Genomic DNA, 17,829 nt, shown 5'->3' on the forward strand with positions numbered 1-17,829 from the left:
AGAAGGGGGGTGAAAAAATTCTCTTCTTTTTTCCTCAATCAGGAAAGCAGGAACAAAAAGCAGAGAATCCACTCCAGGCAGCAGACAAGCAAGATAAAACTCCTCCCCCCCCCCCCAATAAGGCAGAAAGGCAGAACGGTGGCTGCCTGCCTCCTTAAGTACATTTGAAAATCCCTCCTTCGAACTGCCCCCCCGTCCCTTCTTTGACCCTTCCCCTAGCCAATGCGGTGTCAGTCACCCCTGGCAACACAAGATTTGAATGGAAATGAGCCAATCTGGAACCAGGGGGGAATTGCCAGCTAATGGCTGCACACTGTAAGTCACCAATCTAAAGCTTGGGAGGGCGAGATTTTTTTTAAAAAATTCCTGACACAAAATGGAGACAGCAAGAGAGATCACCAAAAAATGGAGGTCTGAATCTACAATTTTTTCAGGTACAAAATTTGGGCAATTTGTTTTGAACCTGAATCTGGCCAGCTAGCACAGGGGCAATTTGTTTGTTAGCTTGTTTATTTTTATTTTACATTTTTTTTAATATCCCGCTCTTCCTCCAAGGAGCCCAGAGTGGTGTACTACATACTTAAGTTTCTCCTCACAACAACTCTGTGAAGAAGGTTAGGCTGAGAGAGAAGTGACTGGCCCAGAGACCCCCAGCAAGTCTCATGGCTAAATGGGGATTTGAACTTGGGTGTCCCCAGTCCTAGTCCAGCACTCTAACCACTACACCATACTGGCTCAAAGCAGGTAGATTTGGGTACAAATTGTTTTGTACCTGAATCGATTCGCACATCCCTACTTCTGAGAGTTATTCACACATGGCTTCATGCTGCAGGATAAATGTTGAGCGAAGCTACTTCGAATCACTAGGGGTGTGCACGGAACCACGGAGGCGCGGTCCGGCACTGGGGGGAGTGTGGCTTTAAGGGCGGGGGGTAGTACTTACCTCTCCCGCCGCTTCCCCCCTCCGGCGCTCAACTTATTAGCAAAGTTTTTGGGGCGGCAGAGTTCCTCCCTGCCACCCCTGCCCCCATCGTTGTCTTGAAGAAGAAGAAGTTGGCACTACGCATGTGCCCGTCGCAGCATGTGCTGCATACGTCACACATTGCGTGTGACATGTGGTGCGCGGGGCGTGATGAGTACATGCATGGTGCCAACTTCTCTTTCTTCAAGACAACGATGGGGGCAGGGGCAGCAGGGAGGAACTCTGCCGCACCAAAAACTTTGCTAATAAGTCGAGCGCCGGAGGGGGGAAAGCGGCGGGAGGGGTAAGTACTACCCCCCTGCCCTTAAAGCCATACACACACACACCGACGGACCGCCAGACCGGCCAAATTCTGAACCGGTCTGGAGGCCTCTTACATGGCCCGGGACCGGTTCCATGCATACTCCTACAAATCACACTCGCGGCATTCAGGGAAGCAGCCCCTCTCCTCTCCTCTTGGGTTTTGTTTTGATGCAAACTCACATGGCATGCCTCTGTGTTTTCCTTCTAGCCAATGGCGGGGGGGGGGGGCTTTCCAAAGAGCTATATCTGGATTTCCTTCCTATATCTATATCTCCTGCCTGTAACCTTGGAGAAGTCGCTGCCAGTCTGTGTAGACAATATTGAGCTTGATGGACCAATGGTCTGACTCAGAATATGGCAGTTCCCTATGCTCCTAACATAGCTTTACATCAATCCTACAATTGTTCAGGTTGAGATTCTGTGTCACTCAAATGCAGCCTTTGCCACTGCAGAACAGGACAACTGTTTGATGTCAACATTATGTGGAAACAAAGAACAGAACGTGAGGACAAATATTGACCTCATGATAGGAATGGGATCAATTACAGGGAAGGCTGCAGGGTAACCGGACAGATTCTGCTCCTTAGATAACACTGGGTGATGCAGAACAGCCTTATTCGGGTAGCCACTGTGGGTAGGAGAGAAGCAGGAAGATCACTTCAGCAAGTAGCCCAGGGGTACAGCACCTGCTTTTCATGCAGCAGGCTCCAACTTCAGTCTCCAGCATTTCCAGGCAGAACTGTGAAATACCCTTGTCAGAAACCCTGGAGAGCCTCTGCCAGTCAGCATTGACCTAGATTAACCAGTGGTCTGATTCAGTAAAAGGCAGCTTAGTATGTGCATATATAGGGAGGCAATGGGTTTCAGTACCAATATCTGTGGCATCCCAGTTGTGTACCAAAAAGTGGGTGGCAGGGAAGGTGCTGGTAAAATCAGTGTAGGGCTGGCATTGGAGAGCAGCTACTGAAAGCCCACAGCCCTCAAAAGAGCCCACTGCTGAACCCTGCAATCATCTCTGTGCCCATAACCTTTGGGTGGTGGTGGCAGAGCAACTCACTTGGGGTCCACCCAGGTATGAACAGCCCATGGAGGGCAGTTTGCTGAGAGCCCCCCGAAGCTGCCCCTGAGTCTGTGTGACAGACTACATGTATGCACTGGGATAAGGCCCTCTTCCTGTGACACATATGGACACTGGATCAGACAGATGCACTGTCCTTCAGGCTTCTTAGGCTAGGGGTTTGCATTCTATAACTCACAGTTTTTTGCCCAGGCCTTCTCAGCCCTTTCTGTATACTTCTTGCCCTGGCTCCACCTCCTCCAATGCCCAAACCAATGGTAGAGAGGAAGAGGAATTATGCTCTAGGGAAGGTGCTGGTACTTACATATAAAGCCATAAATGATTTGGGACCTGGGCATGGGAAGCACCACTGAAATCAATTGGATTTCTTCTCTTATATGTACTTCCCCCTATGCTGTGGTCATCATCAGACACCAAATGCCTGGCTTGTCAGATGTTCAAAGGACATCCATTAGGAGCAGGGCCTTTTTCAGTGGTGACACCAGTTCTCTGAGGAGCTCTCTCCATTGAGGCCAGACAAGATCCCACCCACCACCAGCAGCCAATATGTATTTCAGTAGCAGGCTAAAACATGGAATTTAAATAACATTTTTAATATTGGTGGATTTGTTGCTGCTGTTTAAACATCCTGCAATGTTTATGATGCTGGGCATGGTTTTCTTGATTTCTGTGTTGCTTTGATATGCTCTGTGTTAGCTGCAGATAAGCTAAAAGCAAAGGCTCCAGTATTCTGGTGACACATGTCCAACTGAGAACCAGGCATGCCAGACTTTGCAGACTTTGGTTGGATACCCAAAGGGCTTGTGGAATGGAAGAATAGAGTAGAAGCTCTGGAAGGTGGGTGAAGCCCTGACCCCGTCTGCGTGGCATATGCTGGGTACATGCTGATGAACATCTGGCTCCACAAACGGCACTGAGTCTGGTGCAGTTTGCATTTAAATTTGCGACAATGGGAGAAACAGTGGGGATGCCGTTAGTGCCGCCGCCAGTCAGGAGAGTGGCACCACTGCTTCTGTGTACAGAGAAGCAGCAGCACTAATGTCTTCTGGCCCTGTTGGCATTGTGCATCATGTCACCCAATATTGATGTTCTCCAAACAGCACGTGGGCAAGACAGGAGAAGCTGAAGAGGTTGTCCAGAAGCAGCGTGGGAATCTGAAGCCCTTGCAGGGTAATCTAACGCTCGCCCCGCCTCCTTTATTCTGAAATATGTTTACTTGATTTCATTATCCCATGATTTCAATGAGATGCATTCCCATGCCGATGTACTTAGAGCGACAGCCTCGGTCGCTTTCTCCTTGCTTAGCCTTTTGCAGGGCCAAAACAATGTGCAGTCAAATGTCAGAAATATGTATTGACTTCCTTTAGCATCTTCATTCTGAATATGAAGCCACGGATGTCGCTTGTGGCATATGGCAATAGCTGCTAACTGACAGGAGACGTCGTTCTGTCTCAGCTGAAGTTCTCTTTTCAACAAAGTGAAGTCATCCTTGCTGCCATTTTGTGTTATGCTTCAGGTGTCATATGTTACAGAGTGAGTCACACGACAATGTTCTTCCAGTTATGGGGAAAGGGTAGGTGTGTGCTTTCTCTTTGATTTCCTTCAATCTCCAGTAGCTGCACAGACTGAAAATTCTTTGCCATTTTTGTAGGTTATATATCTACTATTACTATGGAGAGTTTCGGTATCAGATTGGGGCCTGGTCTCTTGTTTGTCGCTAGCATCTTCCACCCTTAGGCATTTGGGAGGGGGCATAGCTCAGTGTTAGAACACATGCTTTGCATGCAGGAGGCCCTGGGTTCAGACCTTGGCATCACTCCAGCTAGGAATCTGAAAGACCCCTGTTGGAAATCCTGGAAAGTCACTGCCAGGCTCCTTATAGCACCCCCTGACATTACTTTCCCACACATGTACATGTTTTTATGTGAATGACTGTGTGTGCATTAATTCTAAAAATGAACCTGGGTACAGACTCCCCATAAATCCAGGGTGCAGACAGGAAGTGTACTACTGTACTAGTGTTGAACATAATGTGTAAATAACTGTACATGCATACAGGTATGTATGTGTGTACACTGTACACAGATTGTACATGTGTTGACCATAATCTGTGAACTTATAAAATTGGTGGAAGTGAGGCAAGTGATGGGGTTTAGTGTGAGCCAAACGGAGTACGGCTTATGTTGCAATGCAATTACAAAATGGCTATGCTCCACATCCAAATTCTGTATAGAACAGGGGTTCCCAACCTGTGGTTCTCCAGATGTTGCTGAACTACAACTCCCATCAGCCCCAGCCACAAAAAATTGTAGCTGGGAATTATGGGAGTTGTAGTTCAGCAACATCTGGAATTACCACAGGTTGGGGAAAAGGTAAAGCTGTGCCGTCGAGTCGGTGTCGACTCCTGGCGACCACGGAGCGCTTTGGTTGTCTTTGGTTGAATACAGGAGCGGTTTACCATTGCCATCTTCCACACAGTATGAGATGATGCCTTTCAGCATCTTCCTATATTGCTGCTGCCTGATATAGGTGTTTCCCATAGTCTGGGAAACATACTAGTGGGGATTCGAACCAGCAACCTCTTGCTCCCTAGGCAAGCTACTTCCCCGCTGTGCCATTAGGTGGCTACAGGTTTGAACCCCTGGTAAAAAACATTCCTGTATTTTCAACATTCTAGTTTGGTGCTTTGACTTGGCCTTTGCCCCTGGGACAAGGAGTGATGGGCTGAACACAGTGGCAAAACGTTTCTTCAAAAATGGATCTGAGGCAGGGGCTATGTAATGAATATGAATATGATGAAGATTTATATACCGCTTTTCAACAGAAGTCCCCAAAACAGTTTGCATCGATATAAACAATCACCTTTAAAAAGGTCTCTCTTTGCTCAGTTAGCAGGAGAATGTTGAATCATGAGTCAAGGCTGTGACTCCCGAGACTATTTTCCACATTAGGCCTCTGTTTATTTCATGTATTGATATGTCACTGCGGGCGGGTGACTTGTAGTGGTTTGCCCTGGGAGAAGCAGGAATTGGCAAAGATCCCTGGAGCTCACAGCTTGTTAATGCCTAGTCGAGGCATAACAGTGGGCCCAGTTGTTCCCAGAATGATTAACCCCACAGCAGCACCGCTGAAGCCGGGATTGGCTCATTGGGATCCAACAGGCAGAGTGGCCAATAAGGAGGCAGGCTCACCCTCAAAAGGAGAAGTTAGGGTAGGAAGAGGGGTAGCTCAGTGTCCAGAGCTGGAGGAGGGAGGTCAATGCTTTGCACTTCAGAGGTAGGTTGGAGCAAGCAGCAGCGCCACCGGGCGTGGCATGAAAGGAGGAAAACTCCTTGGATGGCAACATTCCCTGTAGACCACAGGAAAGCTGAAACAGTAAAAAGGGAGAAAGACAAGAGGGTTTGGGGATATGTACAGATGTGAGGCACCATCCTGACCACTGCTGTGAGTGAGACTACTCTAGGCTTGAAGTTAAGGCCTCCCTAAACTATCATACTTTGGGCACATTATGTGAAGACCCAGCTCCCTTGAGAAGTCCATAATGCTGGGAAAAGTTGAAGGAAGGAGAAGAAGAGGATGACCAGCAGCAAGATGGATGGACTCGATTATGGCAGCAATAAATGCACCACTGAGAGACCTAAAAGGCCAAGCTGAAGACAGATCATCCTGGAGAGAATCTATCTATGTGGTTGCTAAGAGTCAACACTGACTTGATGGCACTTAATAAATCAATCAATTTACAGATTCTCTACAGGCCCCTAAGGGGCCAACCTAATCTATAGATGTGCTCTCTCTCTCTCTCTCTCTCTCTCTCTCTCTCTCTCTCTCTGGAGTGAAGTCACCCTGTGACTGTTGGCAATAAGGAAAAATTGATGTTGGAAGGAGATTTCTCTGTGTCCTGATTATTTGGCTCAATGTTCCCTTCCAACCACCCTAGCCCTTTTGATGTGAAATTGTCTCCATGGGGTGACTCTGACATCACACCTACCTTTCCTTAAAGAGGTATACATGGCTCATCCTTCCTTCCCTCTGCCTTCTCAAGACCCTGTGAGAGGAAGTGACTGGTCCCTAGTTAATTGGGATGTGCGAGCTGGCTTAGTTTGGGTGATCCAAGTTCGAACCGGACCACCCCCGGTTCTAAGAACCAGCTTGCAGGCTGGCTCTGGAGTAATAGGATTCTCCTTTACAAGTAAAGGGAGATTCCCTAGCCTAATGGGGGGGGGACAGCGAAAAGGGAATCTTTACCATTAGTTTCCCGATGGCAGAGGCGGCAGTGGCGGTGGCATTGGAAGCTCCTCCCCTCCAACCCCTCCCTCTGCTGGCCTCCCAAATGACAAGCCGGGCCACCTGCAGCCTGGTTCAGGCCTCTGTACATTCGTGGAGTATTACCCCCATGTGTGGAGTATTGTAAGTATTACCCCTGAGCCAAGCTGGCCTGTGAGCCAGCTTGGCCCGGCTTGATGGCCAAATTGGACTGGACCTGCTTTGGCCCAGCCCAAGCCAGACAAACAGCCAGCTCGCACACCCCTACTAGTGAGCTGCATGGCTGATGGAAGATTTGAACCCAAATCTCCCTAATGCTAGTCCAATGTGCTAACCACTACACCACACTGGTGGACTCTGAGCTTCACCCAGCTTCCAGCGTTTTCATATAAGGCAATGTATGTGTAATGTTTCTTGCTCTCCTGCTTGCTCGGAAGCACACACTCACATCTCTATGCAGTGAAAGGCTTCCTGTCCAATGTCATGTTGACAAGGAGAGAAGAGGCTGTGGAAATGTCATGACTGAATGGCTGTAAGGAAAACAGCTTTGTCAAGCATGATGCAGGAGAGGATCGAGAGGGGAAAGCAGTTTGCCTGAATATAAGCCACCTGCGTGCATCCTGCTTGAAACCAATTTGCTCTGTAATGGGTTGCCGCATTTCTTTGGCGTCTGCTTCCAAGATGGCGATCTGCTTCCTCCTTCTGCTGTATTTTCTTCTCCTGCATTAGTGGAGATCCATAGGAGGGATAGGTTGCGGCGATGGAGACTGGCGTGCATGTATTACTCAGAAGCACATTCAGTGCTGCTTTTATCAAGCATTGCACAGTGTGCATAAATCGCTTTCTAGTCTGCGATAGACAAGCACAGCATGCAGCTCACCTGGATAGTTCGGATAAAAGCACTGATAGGCCATCTCACTTCTTTCGCCCCTGTTTCCCCCCTCTGCTTGAGCCCACACCAGCTGTTTTGTATATGTGTGCCTTGTAGAGTATATAATCAGCACTTTTTATTAACAAAAATAAAAAACTATTCTGAAACATTAAAAAGGCCCTCTGTTTAATTTTCAGGTGGGAAATGCAAGGATCCAGGTTTGCGTGAACGAAATCCATCTAAGTCATGTCCTGGAATCCACTGTCTCTAATTCCAAATATATCCATGCAGGGTGTAGTTATTCAGTTGGAGAGAAAAGGTAACTCTGCACATGGTCAGAGGTGCTGTATATTCTGCATGTTCCATGAGCTAAGGCATTGAAAACAGGTACTGAGGCTCAACCCTTACAGGTTCAGATCAAGATCGGGACCTGATAAAGTGTGCTCTAGTCCAAAAAGGTTTATACTATATTTGTTAGTTTTTAAAGTGCCATCAGGTGTTTTGATGTTTTAGCTACAATATAGTAATGCTAGTAAAGTGTGCCTACCTTTAGAAACATTAATAATGTAGTGCAACATGGCAACATTCTGTACACAGGGGCGCGTATCATTTATTCACTTACTTACTTATTACATTTCTATACCATCCAAAGGCTCTGGGCAGTGTGCAACAAGTAAAGAACAAAGGCAAACACTATTTAAAACAAGCTACTTAAAACAATGTAAAAACAAATTTAAAACAATTCAGAATCATCATTTAAAACCAATTAAAATACTTAGAAATAATCTTAAAACCTTGGAAGGCCAAGCCAAACAAGTAAGTCTTTAGGGCTCTCTTGAAAGCCAACAATGAGTCCAAACTACGGACATCTGTCAGGAGTGCATTCCACAGACCAGGAGCAGCTACAGAGAAGGCCCGGCTCAAGTTGCCACAAGACATGCTGGTGGTAACTGGAGACGGACCTCTAAGGAAGACCTCAGAGTACTATGGGGATCATACAAAAGAAAGCGCTCACTTAGATAACCTGGACATAAGTCATTCAGGGCTTTAAAGGTAATAAGCAGCATTTTGTATTTTTGCCCAGAAACATACTGGCAGCCAATGCAACTGCTTGAGAACAGGCATAATATAGTCTCTCTGGGTTACCCCATTGACCAGTCTGGCTGCTGTATTTTGGACTAACTGAAGTTTCTGAACTGTGTACAAAGGCAGCCCCACATAGAGTGCATCGCAATAGTCCAACCTAGAGGTTACCAGCTGATGTACCACTGTTTTGAGATCATTCTTTTCAAGGAATAGACGCAGGTGTCGTATCAACCGAAGTTGATGGAAAGCGATCCTGGCCATAGCCTTCACTTAGGATACCAGGGAGAGGGCTGGATCCAAGAGCACTCCCAGGCTGTGTACCTGTTCCTTCTGGGAAAGTGTAACCCCATCCAGCACAGGAAGATCTAGCTCATCCCTCAAATTCTGATCTCCCACAATGAGCACCTCCATCTTGCTTGGATTCAACTTCAATTAGTTGTCCCTCATCCAGCCCATTCCTGCCTGTACGCAGGCATTTAGGGAGTGAATGCCATTGCCTGATGATGATGATGATGATGAGGAGGAGGAGGAGGAGGAGGAGGAGGAGGAGGAGGAGGAGGAGGAAGAGAAATAGATTTGGGTGTCATCAACATACTGATAACACCCTGCTCCAAATTTCCTGATGACCTCACCCAGCAGTTTCATGTGATGTTAAAAAGCACTGGAGACAGAGAATGGAGCCCTGAGGGACTCCATATAATAGCTCCCGTTTCGAAGAGCAACTGTCACCAAGCTCCACCATCTGGAATCTGCCTGAGAGATAGGAGCGGAACCACTGTAAAGCAGTGCCTCCTATCCCCAACTCCCCCAGGTGATCCAGAAGGAGACCATGGTCAATGGTATTGAATGCCGCAGAGAGACCCAAAAGCACCAACAGAGTCACACTCCCTCTGTCAATTCCCTGATAAAATTCATCCATCAGGCCAACCAAGGCCATCTCAACCCTACAGTCTGCTCTAAAGCCAGTTTGAAATGGGTCTAGATAATCAGTTTCCTCAAAACCGCCTGGAGCTAGTTAGCCACCACTCTCATTCACCTTGCCCAACCAAGGGAGATTGGAGACCTGCCTATAACTATCCATCACTGAGGGATCGAGGGAAGGCTTCTTAGGAAGTGGTCTATTCATTGCCTCTTTCAAACAAGGAGGCATCCTACCCTCCCTCACTGATGAGTTAATGATATTAACTAGGCCATCTCCAACAATTTCCCTACTAGATAGAAGCAGCCAAGTTGGGCAAGGATCCAGAGAACAAGTGGTAAGCCACACCGCCCCAAGCAGCTTGTCCACGTCTTCAGGTATCACAGGTTGAAAGTGATCCAATTTAGTCTCGCAAGAGTGATTGCTGGCCACTACCTTAACAGACTCTGAAGAAACAGTGGAGTCCAAGTCAAACCGGATACAGGAGATTTTGTCCACAATGAACCCATTAAAAGTATTACAGAACATAGTCTCCAGGGACTGGTTCAAACTGGAAGGAGCCTGAATCAAACTCCTCACAACCCGGGACAATTCTGCTGAACACGAACCTGCAGAAGCGATGCTCGCCAACCAGAATTGTGGTTTTTTGCTGCATGCACATGAATCTTCAAATGGGCTCTGAGCTGTATCCTGTCACATTCGAGCCAAGTTCTCCTCCACTTGCATTCCAGTCACCTACCCTACCCTACTATAATGTAGTACCCAGGATACTCTCAGGGCTGATCTACACATTACTCTTACTTTATAGAGGCTGTCCAAAACAGCCTTGGCATGGGCTTCCTCGTCCTTATTCTGACCTCGCACTATAAAATCCACACCATCATTTAATCTTTACTACATTATACTCAGTATTGAGTATATGTGGTTCTCCTGCCTGGTGTACAGAATTCCTGTGCTAGACACGCACACATGCACATACATATTCCACCACTCAGTGGTGGGCCACTGTGTGAAACAGTATGCTGGACTAGATCAATGCTGTTCTTATGTCCTGGTGCTGATGCATAACATTCTTCAATCAATGCAGAAGAATCATGTGATGCACTGTGCTCCACTTTTACGGCCATGATATGGAGCATTCCAATCCATTTCTTAAACAAACTCCATGGCCACAGATGAACATGGCTGGCAAGAATAAAAGAAACTTTCTTTAGCCAGTAGGTTTTAACCTATGACAGTTAAGTTAATGTCTAAGGAGGAAAGCTGGAAGCAAGAGAGGAAGGAAATATATTAATCAAAGCCCTTTTTAGGCTTCTCAAACACAAAAGTGCAAGGTCCATCCTATTAGTCAGGGGCCTTTTCCACTTTTCATGTCTACTGGGAGAAGCAAATAGTCAAGAGGTCAAAGATTTTGCTTCTGTTCACTCCAATAATCAAACGCTCAAGTCCTGCCTTATGTGTACTTAATAAGCAGAAGTAATTCTGATTCTGACACCTCCCAGGCAGGTCACATATGACTGAAAGTTTGTTTGTTTGTTTGTAGAAGAATAAAGAATATATACTACAAAATCGTGAAATAGCAGCAACACTCCATCCTCTGGATATTTCTTATTCCTAGTGCATTAGCACATAATAATTCATCTTGCCAGAGCTAGTCAGCACATAAACATACTCCAAAAAGTTAATTCCATATATTGCTTTATCCTCACCAATCACCCAACTTCTATGAAAAAGACATAGGCATTTGATAGAGAAATGCAACGGTGATCTAAATCAGGGGCAGATAACTCCCTTCACCAATGATCTTCACTATTTTTCAAGCAGGGACCACTTGGGCAGAAAACCTTCAATGTGAGAGTCATTTCCCACTGTGCTGACTTTACACAGTACTGTGCTTTTCACAGGGCTGGGAGGGCCCTGTCAGAGAGAGTGAGGCTGAGCCCTCTCTTAAGTGCTCTAGGAAGAAAGTGCTGGGAAGGGATATACTTCCCAGCACTCTGTGCATGGCTTCCAAGATGGTGCAGGGTCTTGAGAGGGCTCCATTTCCCTTAAAGGAGCCCCTGGTGCTGGACAGTGCAGTACTCCATGCTAAGAAGGGTTGTCTCTGCATGGTGCAAGGGGGACCATGTAGAGTATTCAGCCAGGGGTGTAGCTATAACTGAGCCAATGGGTTCAAAGAACCCAGGGCCCCCAGCTCCTGAGGCCCCCCCAGCTCCACTCCTCCCTGTTTTCATCATTACCTCCCTCACTCCGAGGGGCCCCTCAGAGGGGTGAACATGGGCCCCCTCTCCTCTAGCCATGCCCCTGTATTCAGCTTTGGCCAAAGTTTCACACAGGCCCAGTAACAATTAGTCAGGGATGTGCAAACTGGCTCAACATCGAGCCAGTTCTACATTGAGCTGGTTTGGTTCGATGGTTCAGGGTCGAACCGAACCACCCCCTGTTCAGTCTGACCCTGGACCAAACACCCCCCAAATGTTGGGGTGAGGGGTTTTGCGGACCTTTTTTTGTTTTGTTTTGTTTTTTAAAAATTACCTTATCCCCCTCCGGGAGTTCCTGGAGGTGTCGAAGGGGGGTGTCCACGGAGGTTCCCCCTTCCCCTGCCGGTTTCTATATGCCCCCTTCCAGCCACTCTTCAGCCGGTTTTTGGTCTTCTCCCCTTGGCGCGGTGGCCATTTTGGAGGCCACACGCCTGCACAATTGGCCTCTGCGTGGTACTTCCTGATGTGGCTCAGGTGGTTTACATTAAAATAAAAACACAGAATAAAACAATTAAAATCAAGAAACATTTAAACCAGATTAAATAGCATGAAAATTTAGGTTTAAACAACATATCATTAAAAGCCAGACTGAAGAGATGGGTCTTTAAGGCATTCTGAAGGCCTCCAAGGAAGAGAGTCCTCTTATATCCATAGGGAGTGCATGGATTAGTAACCCTGCTAAGTAAAAAGGCACCTTGTAAGGTGGTGTATCTCTTCTGTTTATCATGGGGAGAGCAACTGGCCCTACCCAACCCCAGCACAGCATTCCTTCAGTGGCTGAGGATGGTGTTACCTTGCATTTCTTTTTTGGTTGTGAACCCTTTGGGGACAGGGGAGCATATTATTTATTTTTCTTTGAAAACTACAGTGAAAACCTCCTGTTGAAAAGTGGTATATAAATGTTTGTAGTTGTAGAGAACAGCAAGCGAGTGGGAGATCATGCACACATCGCTACATGCCTGCACTAGGCTAGCACACAAAGAGGCTTGCTACCCTAACTCAAGCTTGATGTGTGAGCACTACAAGATATTTCCCTCAGGGAATGAAGCCGCTCTGGGAAGAGCATCTAGGCTCCAAGTTTCCTCCCTGGCATCTCCAAGATAGGGCTGAGAGAGATTCCTGCCTGCAACCTTGGAGAAGCCACTGCCAGTCTGTGAAGACAATACTGAGCTAGATAGACCAATGATCTGACTCGGTATATGGCAGCTTCCTATGTCCTATGTCCTAAGCCAAGAGGTGAAGTTGCAGGCCTGGCTGGGGAGAGCAGGCTGAGTGACCTGTGGGGGAAGGAGGACTAGTATGTGTCTTGCAAACCTAACCAGCTGAGGAATTTGCAGCTAAGAAGCAGGGGCCTTGAGAACTCAGCACCTAGGCAGCAGACTGAGCTGACATGCAGTTCACCTGGTCATTGGTTTCACAGTGGTGAGCTGTATTTATTTTCAAATCATCCAACTTTTATCAAAACATGCCTTCAAGTTTACCAATAAGGGTTTACTAATTAGAGTCTTACTTTTCCGTCAAGAACTCTGTGGCTAGGTTGGAGGGCTTAAAAGATGTAGTAACTGGGATACGTATAATGGTAGCCTAACAGCCCCTTGGTTTGAAAAGCAGTTTCAGAAGGGGACAACTGAGAGTGGAGAAACTGAGGGAGAGGGGTCAATTGAAGCTCCCCCCACCCACCAAGGCAAATATACATCTGAAATCCCACAGATGGAAACATTGCTGGGGGCTGATATTTGTAGCAAGGGATAGAGAAAGGGTTAAGTGCTCCATCCCCCCCATCCTGATTCTCCACTCAACAGCTCCCTTCAAAGCAGCTTTTCAGGTTATGCAACTGTTTTTCCATTTAAAGGTTTTTTGGGGGGGTGATGTCTGTCACAAGTTTGGGAAATACAAATATGCTGACAGCAGATTTGTGGTGCCACGGAAAAAAATGGAAAATAAACAAGGATTTAAAACATAAAATCTGAACCAAAACACCATTTATGTCACAAATTATTATAAAAAAGCAACCTATTCTATAGGCAAGTATTTTAGGTTTCTATTAGATATACTAACGACTTCTTAAAAAAAATGTTATTTACAAAATTGAGTTGGCTCTATAATATTTTTAAACAACCTGGATTTAGATGTGGGGAAAACTGACAATACAAAGGCAAAATAACTATTCTTCTCTCTCTCTCTCTCACCTTTTGGGAAAGATATGGGTAGCTGACAAATTGGGAAACTGCTGAAGCAATCTTTTATTCTCAAGAACACGGGCAAGCTTTACAGTCTTTCAAGTTACAAAGATACCAATTTACACACACACACACACACACACACACACACACACACACACACACACACGATTAGAGTTGTAAATAAAGCAATGCATCATTAAACTATGGGTCTACAATTTAAAAACTACAATCCAAAATTATGTTTACATTTTAAAGGTTATGCTTACATTTTAGACTAGCTAACTAAATTGGAAAACATATGGACCTACAGAACTAATATACTCAAAACAGCCTTAAATTGGCACTTTATACATCCATAACAGGTAAATAGTGGATTTGTCATTTGTGCATATAGCAAGGATTCAGGCTTCTAAAATGTTAAACTGTAGATCTCTTGCCAAGGGCCTAGGCAGCAAGGGACATTTTAAACACTTTATACTTTGGCATCTTGCCTGCAGCTGCAGGCATCTTAAATCATATCTACGAAGTTTTACAAAGTAGAGAATATGCAGCCGTACCCTCAAAGATATACCGCCTTGAAGATGTTGGCTGCTGCCAGAAGCACAGCCAGTTTTATCCTAAAGTGCATTGCAAATTATGCATATGGAATCAGGAATCTGCAGCAGCCTCCAGGGAGAGCTTATGAGACAACAAGCTAACTGGACCGCACACACCAGTTAAAACAGGCACAGGGGGAAAGACACCTTGGGCAATGAAAGCAAAACAACCTTCTCCCATGTCAAAATGGCCATCAGTTATGTGAAAAAGAGGCCATTCCTGAAACATTCAAAAGAAGCAGTGGTAATGGCATAATCTGGAGCCCATATTATCAATAAGTTAACTACTTTTTTGGCTGCAAGTTAACATACTATGAACTGTCTCTGTGCCACAAGGTATCCTGTGCTGTAATCCTGGGCGCTTTCCAGACTAGACCCTACACCGGGGTCAAGACGAATCTCAGAAGTGCGTTTCCACACTTACTGTGTCGTGACACCACAGTCGCTAAGCCAACAGCAGGGTGCCATTCACATTTCCAATCCCTTGTTGTTAATTTAATCGCTGCAATATAGAGCAAGGATGTCACATATCCGGCGTGAAAAAGTTGCTGTTTTTTCAGGTTGTTAGTTGCTGCGAGACTGCTCCCCATGCTGTTTATGGCTCGAATGCTACTTGCCCGAATGGAAGCATTTTGCTAGTCTGGAAAGCGCCTTGGTCAACAATTCACCACTGTCTACCTAAGAAACTAGGTCACAGGGGAGGGTTACTTAACAAACTAAGCTTTGTTCACCTCCCTTTCTTTGAGCAATGTACTGTAATTGACAATAAATACTGCTTAGAAATCACAGCAAAGTTGAAAGTAACTTGGATAAAAGCAAAATCAAAGGATCGCTTCCTAAAGCTGATGGAGGGAGACAGGCCTTAAGGTGCTTCCCAAGGGAATGGTACCAGAGACTAGGGATGTGCAAACCGGCTCGACGTTGAAAAGGTTCGATGTTGAGCCAGTTTGGTTTGATGGTCCGAGGGTCGAACTGAACCACCCCCTTTTCAGTCTGACCCCAGACTGAACACCCCCCGACTGTTCGGGGGTTTGCGGACCTTTTTTTTTTTTTTTAAACTAAGACAACCTACCCCCTCTGGGGGAGTTGTTGGAAGTAGTGTGGGGGTGTCCTCAGATATTCCCCCTCACCCCTCCAGCCTCAATGCAGCCTGAACCAGCCCATTTGGCCGGCTCTTTGGCCTGTTTGGGTCTTCCCCCTCAGCACGGTGGCCATTTTGGAGGCCACCACACCTGGGCAATTGGCATTTGAGAGGCCTGGCATGACCCAGGCCTCTCAGAGGCCAATTGCGCAGGTTTGGCAGCCTCCAAAAGGGCCACCGTGCCAAGGGGGAAGGCCTGAACAGGCTGAAGAGTCAGCCGAATGGGCTGGTGTGGGCTGCATTGAGGCTGGCAGGGGGAAGGAGAACCTCCATGGACCACCCCCCCCCGCCTCCAAAAACCTACCCGGAGGAGGTAAGTAACAACAAAAGTTTTTTTTAGTAAAAACAAAAATTATAAAGGTCTGCGACCCTCCCCGGACCAAACCGAACCGGGGGTGGTGGTGAGGGGGTGCCAGACCAAACTGGCCCAGTCAGGTTTGAGTCAGGTCTGGACTCGAACCGTACCAAGCCAGCCGGTTCCGTGTTCATCCCTACTAGAGAATTCCAAGACAGTGGGCTGTTCCCAAGCTTTCATATGGACACAACATCAAAAGGTTCTCTAAATAAGCTCTAGCCCTCATACATATCTTCATGTACTTGGAGAACCTACTACAAGACTACTTTTTCCATCAGTGAAGGAACTCCCCTGTTATTATAGGTCTAGAGAAGTGGCATCTGAGCAGGAACTAAGAAATATGCTGTCTAACCCACCAAGATGGCAGCAAAAATTCGCCCCTGAAAAAGAACACTTCACTCCTCTCACAAAGGAAAAGTTTTAGTGCTTCTTTCTTACTTTTATGACAGATTTTAAGATGGAAATTAAATCAGAAATGTCTCCTTCAATCTCCCCCATAAAGAAAGTGATCGACAAGCCGACAGTCATAGTGTTTGATGTAGAAACATCTGCAAACCATGTACTGACTTGAGCTTCAGATGGAGGGCACACTGAAGAAGCTGAACTCCACACAACTGAGACTTAAAGATAACAGTGCTGAAAACCATGGACAAGGGTGCAACCTGAGATTTAGAGAATTTAAAGGGGCTTGAAAGGACCTACCATGAAGTCATGTATCAAATCATTGAGCTGTTGAAGGTGACTTTAAAGGGGTGGAACCCTCTTTTCCATGTGTGCTCTCAGGGCAGTAATATCAGGAGGCCTGTCGAAAGGGAAATCAAAGAACATAACCGTAAAGTGCCTATATTACCAAGCAGAGGTGCACCTAGGAAATTCTGGAGCCTGGATCGAAAGGCTTTTGGAGCCCCACCCCCCCGGCCCCGCAAATTAAGCATCATCATGCTCAGCCAGGCAACCACACCATCCGGGACAGACTAAAGAGGATTTGGGGGGCCCAAAGGCTGTGGACACAGGCGCTCTTACCCCTGGACTTTGGGGCCGAAGTCCAGGGCCTCCACAGCCCCTGGGTGCCCCCAATTCCTCTTTAGTCTCTCCCAGGTGGTGTGATCGCCCGGCAGAGCATGATGATGCTTAATTTGCAGGGGATGGGGGCCTCCAAAGGCCTTTAGGTCCAGGCTCCTAAATTACCTAGGTGCACCTCTGGCTGTGGAAGCCCTGGACTTCAGCCCGGAAGTCCAGGGGTAAGAGCGCCTCTGCTACCAAGAGGAGGAAAATATCTTAAGAAAAAGCAGATACCTTTGAGAAATCGTATATATGGATCACACAATTATTGTGTTCCAAGATTTGTCACTGGAAACACATCAGAGATTCATGGCAATGAAGCTGATCACAGAAATTCCCACTGAAGAAGGCCTAAAACTAAGGTGCTCATCAAAATCATTGTTGTGAAAGAGGATCAGATGGATTCAACCAGAACTCTGAAAGAAGGATTTCTGATGTTAATCAGAATGAGTGTTAAAGCAAAGGGGAAAATCAGGGAGCTGATAAAGCAAAAAAAAAAAAAAAAACCCCAAAAAGCAACCAAACAAAATTACCAATGAGGCAGAAGAAGACAAAACAAATCTGAGTGGCAAGTGGCATGCCCTAAAAGCAACATAAAGAAAAAGACAATGCATGTTACAATTAAAGGAGAAAAGGACAACCAATTTTCTCTGGGCTCTGGCCCATGTGATGGGGATTCTGAAGCAGTGGAGTGAACATGCACTGAAAATTGCTGAGCTAGTTATTGTA

General features: G+C 46.4%; 1 long non-coding RNA gene across 2 annotated transcripts in view; it reads left to right on the forward strand.

Moving 5' to 3' along the window:
- The first annotated feature begins 302 nt into the window (after positions 1-302).
- The window catches only part of LOC128328515 (uncharacterized), a 62,683-nt gene continuing 45,156 nt past the window's right edge, over positions 303-17,829 (forward strand). Inside the window, exons 1-2 of one of the 2 annotated variants that reach the window (XR_008309266.1) lie at positions 3,493-3,533; positions 7,695-7,816. This is a non-coding gene — a long non-coding RNA (uncharacterized LOC128328515). Of the gene's footprint in view, positions 435-3,492; positions 3,534-7,694; positions 7,817-17,829 lie in introns of those variants that run through there. The other variant, XR_008309265.1, reaches the window with a different exon arrangement.

The sequence above is a fragment of the Hemicordylus capensis genome, chromosome 5 (genome assembly GCF_027244095.1).
Source record: "Hemicordylus capensis ecotype Gifberg chromosome 5, rHemCap1.1.pri, whole genome shotgun sequence".
Taxonomy (NCBI): domain Eukaryota; kingdom Metazoa; phylum Chordata; class Lepidosauria; order Squamata; family Cordylidae; genus Hemicordylus; species Hemicordylus capensis.